Here is a 6,000-nt window from a genome sequence, read left to right as displayed (position 1 = left end):
TACTGAGGCCACAGTGTGGGGGTTAGCATGGAGAGGGGGTCAGGCTTAGCCCCAACAGCCCAGAATTCCACTTCCTTGTATGGGTCTCACTTTCCCCACAGGGCCCCAGTGCAGGTCTGAGGGTCCTAGGGAAATCCAGCCACTTGGGAGCCTGAGATATTTAGCATCGTGGCCGGGCCCCCTTTCCCAGGGACTGATTTCCCAGCACCCTCACCACTGTCCCCACCCCATTCCTTGGGGGGGAAAAATGTATTTTTCTTTTGTTAATACTTCCTGAAACTTTTGCGGGTACAGAAACCACAAACTGATCAGCTGACAAAAGGGGCAAGTGGAGGCAACTGGAAACCTTGGGGAACAAGTTCCCTGCAATCCCAGGTCTCTTCTCTCCAGCACAGCTGGGCCCACAGTGTGGACGTCCCAGCAGGGAACCTCACCCTACACATATCGGAATACAGCCTCCACCCTTCACCCCATAGCCGGTGTTTCAGTCCCGTGAAGGACCAAGGCAAGGGGAAAAGCCCTGCTGCCTGATCCCAGGCCGCCACTCACAGACCCTCAGTTGATTGGCAGCACTGAACAGGTTAAGAAAAAAAGAAGATGAAAATACAGAAAAACCCCAAAACCCAGACGGGGAGATGAAGTAGGGGGAGAGCGTGCTGGGAGCCTCAGTAGCCAGCCTCCTCCTGGTAGGTAGGGGGATGTTCACGGGCCTTCCCCGAGCCCGGACAATCCCCGGCACCCGAAGGAGCCCCGTCAGCCATTGTGCCATGAGGGCAGTGCTTGGGGTCGTATATCTGCCCGCCCAGGCCGAAGACCTGGCCGCTCTGGTTGGCGCTCTGAGGGTAGCCCATCTGCAGGGACATGGAGGAGTTGTCATACTTGTTGGTTCCCAGTTTGGTGTCATAGATGTGCCGCCGGGTCCCGGGAGCCGTCATGCCCACCTGGCTGGCACAGTTGTTTGTACCCATCTGGAGGCTGGTGGTCGAGTGGTCCATACGGGGGCAGGATGTGGTTCTTGGGGTCATAGAAATGCCTCCTCATGCGGACAGGGTCATGCCCGACTGGTTGGCGCATTTGTTGGTGCCCATCTGCAGCCCGATGACTCACTGGCCAGCCTTCATGGTGGCATCGTCAAAGTTCCACTCCTGCTTCTCTGAGTCCTTGATTCCGATGTCCACCCCATTCTGCAGCCCCTTAGTCTTGGCCTTCCCCGCCAGGGCGAGAAGAGAAACCTGCACCTGTGTCATGTTCCCATTCTCAAACAGGTTGTTGGCCTCGAGCAGGTCCATGGGGTTCATGCCATGACTGACCATGGCCTTCATGAAGTTGGAGAGGTTTTCTAGCTGGTGCCAGTTCTGCATGGAGCGGTTGATCTTGGGGACTGAGCCAGGCTGCAGCTTGTTCATGAGTGTGCATGAGATAATCCCGTCCTCCAGGCCCTTCTGAAAGTTGGGGCCAATGGAGAGGCTGGTGAGTCCCTCGATTCAGCTGCGGAGCTCTGCCTCCTTCTGGGGGCCATGTTTGGAGAGGAGCCAGTTCTTGACCTCAGCCAACAGCCCATAGGAGAGTAGGACCCACTGCTGATACAAGAATCAGAGCTGAAGTCCAGGTGCCCCCGGGTTTCAGCAGAGAGAACAAGGCAAACAATTGCTGTCAAGTGTTTCAACAAATTTCACACAAATCTCATATCCGTTCATTTTCCAACTTTTATGGCTCTCTGAAATCTTTATATGGTATTGACACACCCTGATTCTCTTTTTCTGAGAGCTACCAGGAAATCAGTGTGCTTTTGAAGCCCTGCCTCTACTGACCTGACCCTACTTTCCAGCCATTGTTAACTGGACAGTTGGACCTGTCAATCCCTATCCCAGGATCTTGGAATTGGGATGCGTAGTTACCAGTGACTCCTCTGAACTGAAGACTTGGAAACTCTGGAGATGTGGGACAACTCTGTAGCTATATGCATGGGAAAGTGAAGAAAGCAAGTCTGGAGAGATGGGTGAGGCAGATGCAAAGAAAAATGGAAATGAGAGAAAATGAGAGACAGAACAGAAATATTTAAATTTATAAATTAAAATTTTAAAATAGGGACTAAGATATTGGAAAGTTAGGTGTTACCTATTTAGACACTTTTATTAATAAGTAACAAGACACATATCAAACTAGCATTAGCAAAAGGCAAGCAGGTAGCATTTATTACGACTCTACGACTCTCTTTCTTGCTTGCTTGCTCTTGCTCTCATTTTCTCCCACATAATAGCTGCAGTCTTCACAGTGACCCTATGAGGAATTTTTATCATCCCAATTTTTGGTTGAGGGGCCTGAGAGGTAAATGATCAAGTAATTTGCCTAAAGTTTGAAAGTAGTGGGCATAAAGCTCAGATCCAAATATATTTCATGTCCAACCTCTGTTTGTCATCACAACCTTTGTTCGTGTGTGTGTGTGTATTCATGCTTTTTATTCACTGGCCCACTGCTGTTATTATCTGTTTTGGAATATGACAGCTCAACAGGTGGTAACTACTTTCTATTTGCTTTATGTTGTGTCTCACATCTCAGTTTCTATGTATTCCTATAAAAAGAATGGTAAATCTAGTGGGTATATAATTCCCAAGAGCATAAAATGCCTTATTTGAACACTAAGGAAAATCCTCTAGACACAAATCCAACACATGAAGACGTTTAAATAAAACACTGGAAAATGTGGAAGGACAGAATGCTCGATGAACCCAGTCAGACAGAGGAGGCTTTTAGAGTCTATGTGTCTACAGCCTCTTCTGAGAAACAAAGTACAAAACAAGAGGAGAATCCCACCCTCCAGGAAGAAAGGCCCAGTGGCTGTGGCTGTTGCAGATAGAATCACTTGATTCCTGATTGTAGGGACTTGTCCCAGATTGGCTATAGAAGTTATTGCAGCAGCGTAGGAAAGGGACAGGCTCTGAATCCAGAAAGCCCCGTGACTGATCCCTGCTTTTGCTGAGCATTCGCTATTTGGCCTTGGAAAATTTATCTCCCAGTGCTTCCATTTCCCATCTGCAAAATAATCTTTCCCTGGGAGTGCTGTTGCAAGTACTAGAAAGGACGAAAAATCCTTATGAATGGCACATGGGAGGCATTCGATAGATACCATCATCATTATCACTATTATTGTGCAAGGGGGAGAGAGAATATTAGGGACTTTGCTGTACCCAAGTAATAATATTCTGGGGCTATGCACACATGGGCTTCTGGGTTCTTACAAGTTGGCTGAAGCCTAGAAATGCCCAATAAATCTCTGTCTCAACTCAAAGAGAAAGAAAGGATCTCCCGGTCCCATGAGTCTGGAAATCCTTCAGATAAAAGTTCCCTTCTTACTGACGAAGGGAACTTTGTTGGCTCACATAACTGGACAGACCACAAAAGTGCTGATTTCAGGACCAGCTGTATTTGAAGCTTAACCTTAAACTTCAGGGGTCTCTCTCCTTCCCTTAATTCTGCCTCCCACCTTGGCTCTACAGTGTGCAAAACTTTAAAGATAAAAAAGGCTGCCAGTAGCTGTAGCTTCACACACTCTGCTTTCAGCAACTCCAAGAAAATATTGTCTTTCTAGTTGCTCCTGGAAAAGCCAGAGGGTCACACTGCTTGGACCAACTTAGCTCATACATGCATCATTGAACCAATTCCTGGGACCAAGACAAGGAAATTATATTGATGGGTTTAGACCTGGTTCCCACTCACAGTCCTGGGGCTAGTACTGAATTCAGCCCCGCCTAAACCATATGAACTGAGAGTGAGGTAAAGGAAGTTCTCCAAGAAAAACAGAGGCAGTATTAGCCACAGCAGAAGAAAATGGATGTTGGCAGGCTAAAACAACAAATACGCAGCATAGGCTCTAAATAACATCAGTGGAAACTATAATCACCAATATTTACTAAATGTTTATTGTGTTCTGGGATAAGCACTTTTCATTAATTTCCTCACTTAATCCTCACAAAAATGATCAATGCATATATTATTATAATTATTCCCCCTTAAGGGATAATGAAACTGAGACACAGAAAGGCTAAGTATTCATCATTTGTCTGAGGTCATGTTGCTAGTGAACAGCAGGGTTGAGATTTGAACTTGAGCCATGGGACTTAAGAGTCCACATGTAATTTTGTGAGCTGAATAATTCCCCCACCTCCACACCCCACCCCTACCCCTGCTAAGATAACCAGGTCCGAATCCCTGGAACCTATAAATGTTAACTCGCAGGGACTTTGCAGGTGTGATTAAGTGAAGGATCTTGAGGTGGGGGTGCTATCCCGAATTAGCCCAATGGGCCCCAAATATAATCACAAGTACATTTGTAAGAGGGAGCCAGAGGGAAATTTGTCAACACAGGAGAAAAGGCAATGTGATGACAGAAGCAAAGACTGGAGTGACACAGTTTGAAGATGAAGGAAGAGGCCAAGACTGGAGGCATTTAGATGTCTTGTAAAAACTGAAAAAGGCAAGGAAGGAAACATTCTTATTTAGAGCCTCCATCAGGAAATTTCTCTTCTGTTGTCTCCTCCTCTACCCTCCCCTCCTCCTTTCTCTCTACTTTTCTCCTCTCCTCTTCCTCTCTTCTCCCCTCCAGATCTCCCAGCACTGCTTGCATATGGCTCCCCAAATGGCAACCCCATCTGTGTTAGGCAGAATTCTAAACTGACGCCCAAAACTCCCAGCTCCTGGTGCATGGGCCTTGCATAATCCCCAGGACTGTGAATACCATGGATTTCTCTGCCATGACTCAGTTATATTGTATGGTACTTTCTCCTTAAGAAAAGGGGTTTGGGCAGATGGCTCACCTAATGTGGTGAACCTTAAAAGAGTCTGGGCTTTCCCTAAGAAAAAGATGAAAAGCATGAGAAGAATTCAATGGAGGAAGATTCTCCATTGCTGGCTTCAGAGAGGAAGGACAAGGGTTGCAAGTGGCCTCTAGGAACTAAGAACAGCACCAGTAAACAATCAGCAAGGAAATGAGAATGTCAGCCCTGCAACAACTACCACCACACAAAACTGAATTTGGCTAACAACCCGAGAGAGCTTAAAAAAGAATTCTTCCCCAGAGCCCTGATAAAGGAACACAACTCAGCCAAAGCCCTTATTTCAGCTTTCTGAGACCCCGGGCAGAGAATCCAGCCACACAGGGCCAGGTGTTAGCTAATACATGGGTACTGTTTTAATTTGCCAAATTTGTGGTAATGTGTTACACAACGATAGAAGACTAGTATATTACTCCTGGGTCTATGCAATCTCTCAATTCAAACACCCACCAACTATAGTCTTTATGTCCTTAAAGAATAGAGAGAGCTAGTGTGGTGGGGCATGTCTGTAGTCTCAGTTACTTATGAGGCTGAGATGGAAGGATCACTTGTATCCAGGAGTTCAGGTCCAGACTGGGCGACAGAGCGAGGCTCTGTCTCAATAAATAGATAAATATATAAATAATAAATAAACAATTTAAAAATGTTTAAGCAAAATAAAATCATCTTGTCCCTAGTTGGGTCAAGGGTCCACCACTAATCTAGACAGCACTGGCTGTCAAGGGTCCAACACTGATCTAGACAGCACAGGTTTTCCACCACCTACACAGTAGTGGTTGCAGATATACAACCTCAGAGAAGGAGAATAGGCAAGGCAGCCAAGATGGCTGGTGTGTTCTGCTACTGCCCTTCCAACTTGTATGTGACAGCTTTCTATTAGTCTATCTCCTGCCTTGCATTATGCACATTTTCTCTCACCTAACTAGTTTCTGAGTTCATCAAAGGCAAAAAGGTGGTATAGTGCAGTAAGACAAATATTATCTTAGGGGACACAAAGAGCTGGGTGCAAATCGACCTATTTGCTGTGTGAGCTTAGACAAGTCACTTAACATCTCAGGATTCCTTTCCCTATTTGTGAAACAAGAGTAATATACCTACCTTGCAGGGCTGCTGTAAGAATTAAATGAGATGAAATAGGTAATGTCCTTTGTGAGTCTTTGATAAATAT

General features: G+C 46.1%; 1 pseudogene; it reads right to left on the bottom strand.

Annotated features, from left to right (window-relative positions):
- Positions 1 to 665: 665 nt before the first annotated feature.
- The window catches only part of LOC104655091, a 51,505-nt pseudogene continuing 46,170 nt past the window's right edge, over positions 666 to 6,000 (bottom strand).

The sequence above is a fragment of the Rhinopithecus roxellana genome, chromosome 1 (genome assembly GCF_007565055.1).
Source record: "Rhinopithecus roxellana isolate Shanxi Qingling chromosome 1, ASM756505v1, whole genome shotgun sequence".
Taxonomy (NCBI): domain Eukaryota; kingdom Metazoa; phylum Chordata; class Mammalia; order Primates; family Cercopithecidae; genus Rhinopithecus; species Rhinopithecus roxellana.
The sequence above is the reverse complement of the archived record's forward strand: the minus strand, read 5'-3'. Positions and strand labels throughout refer to the sequence as shown.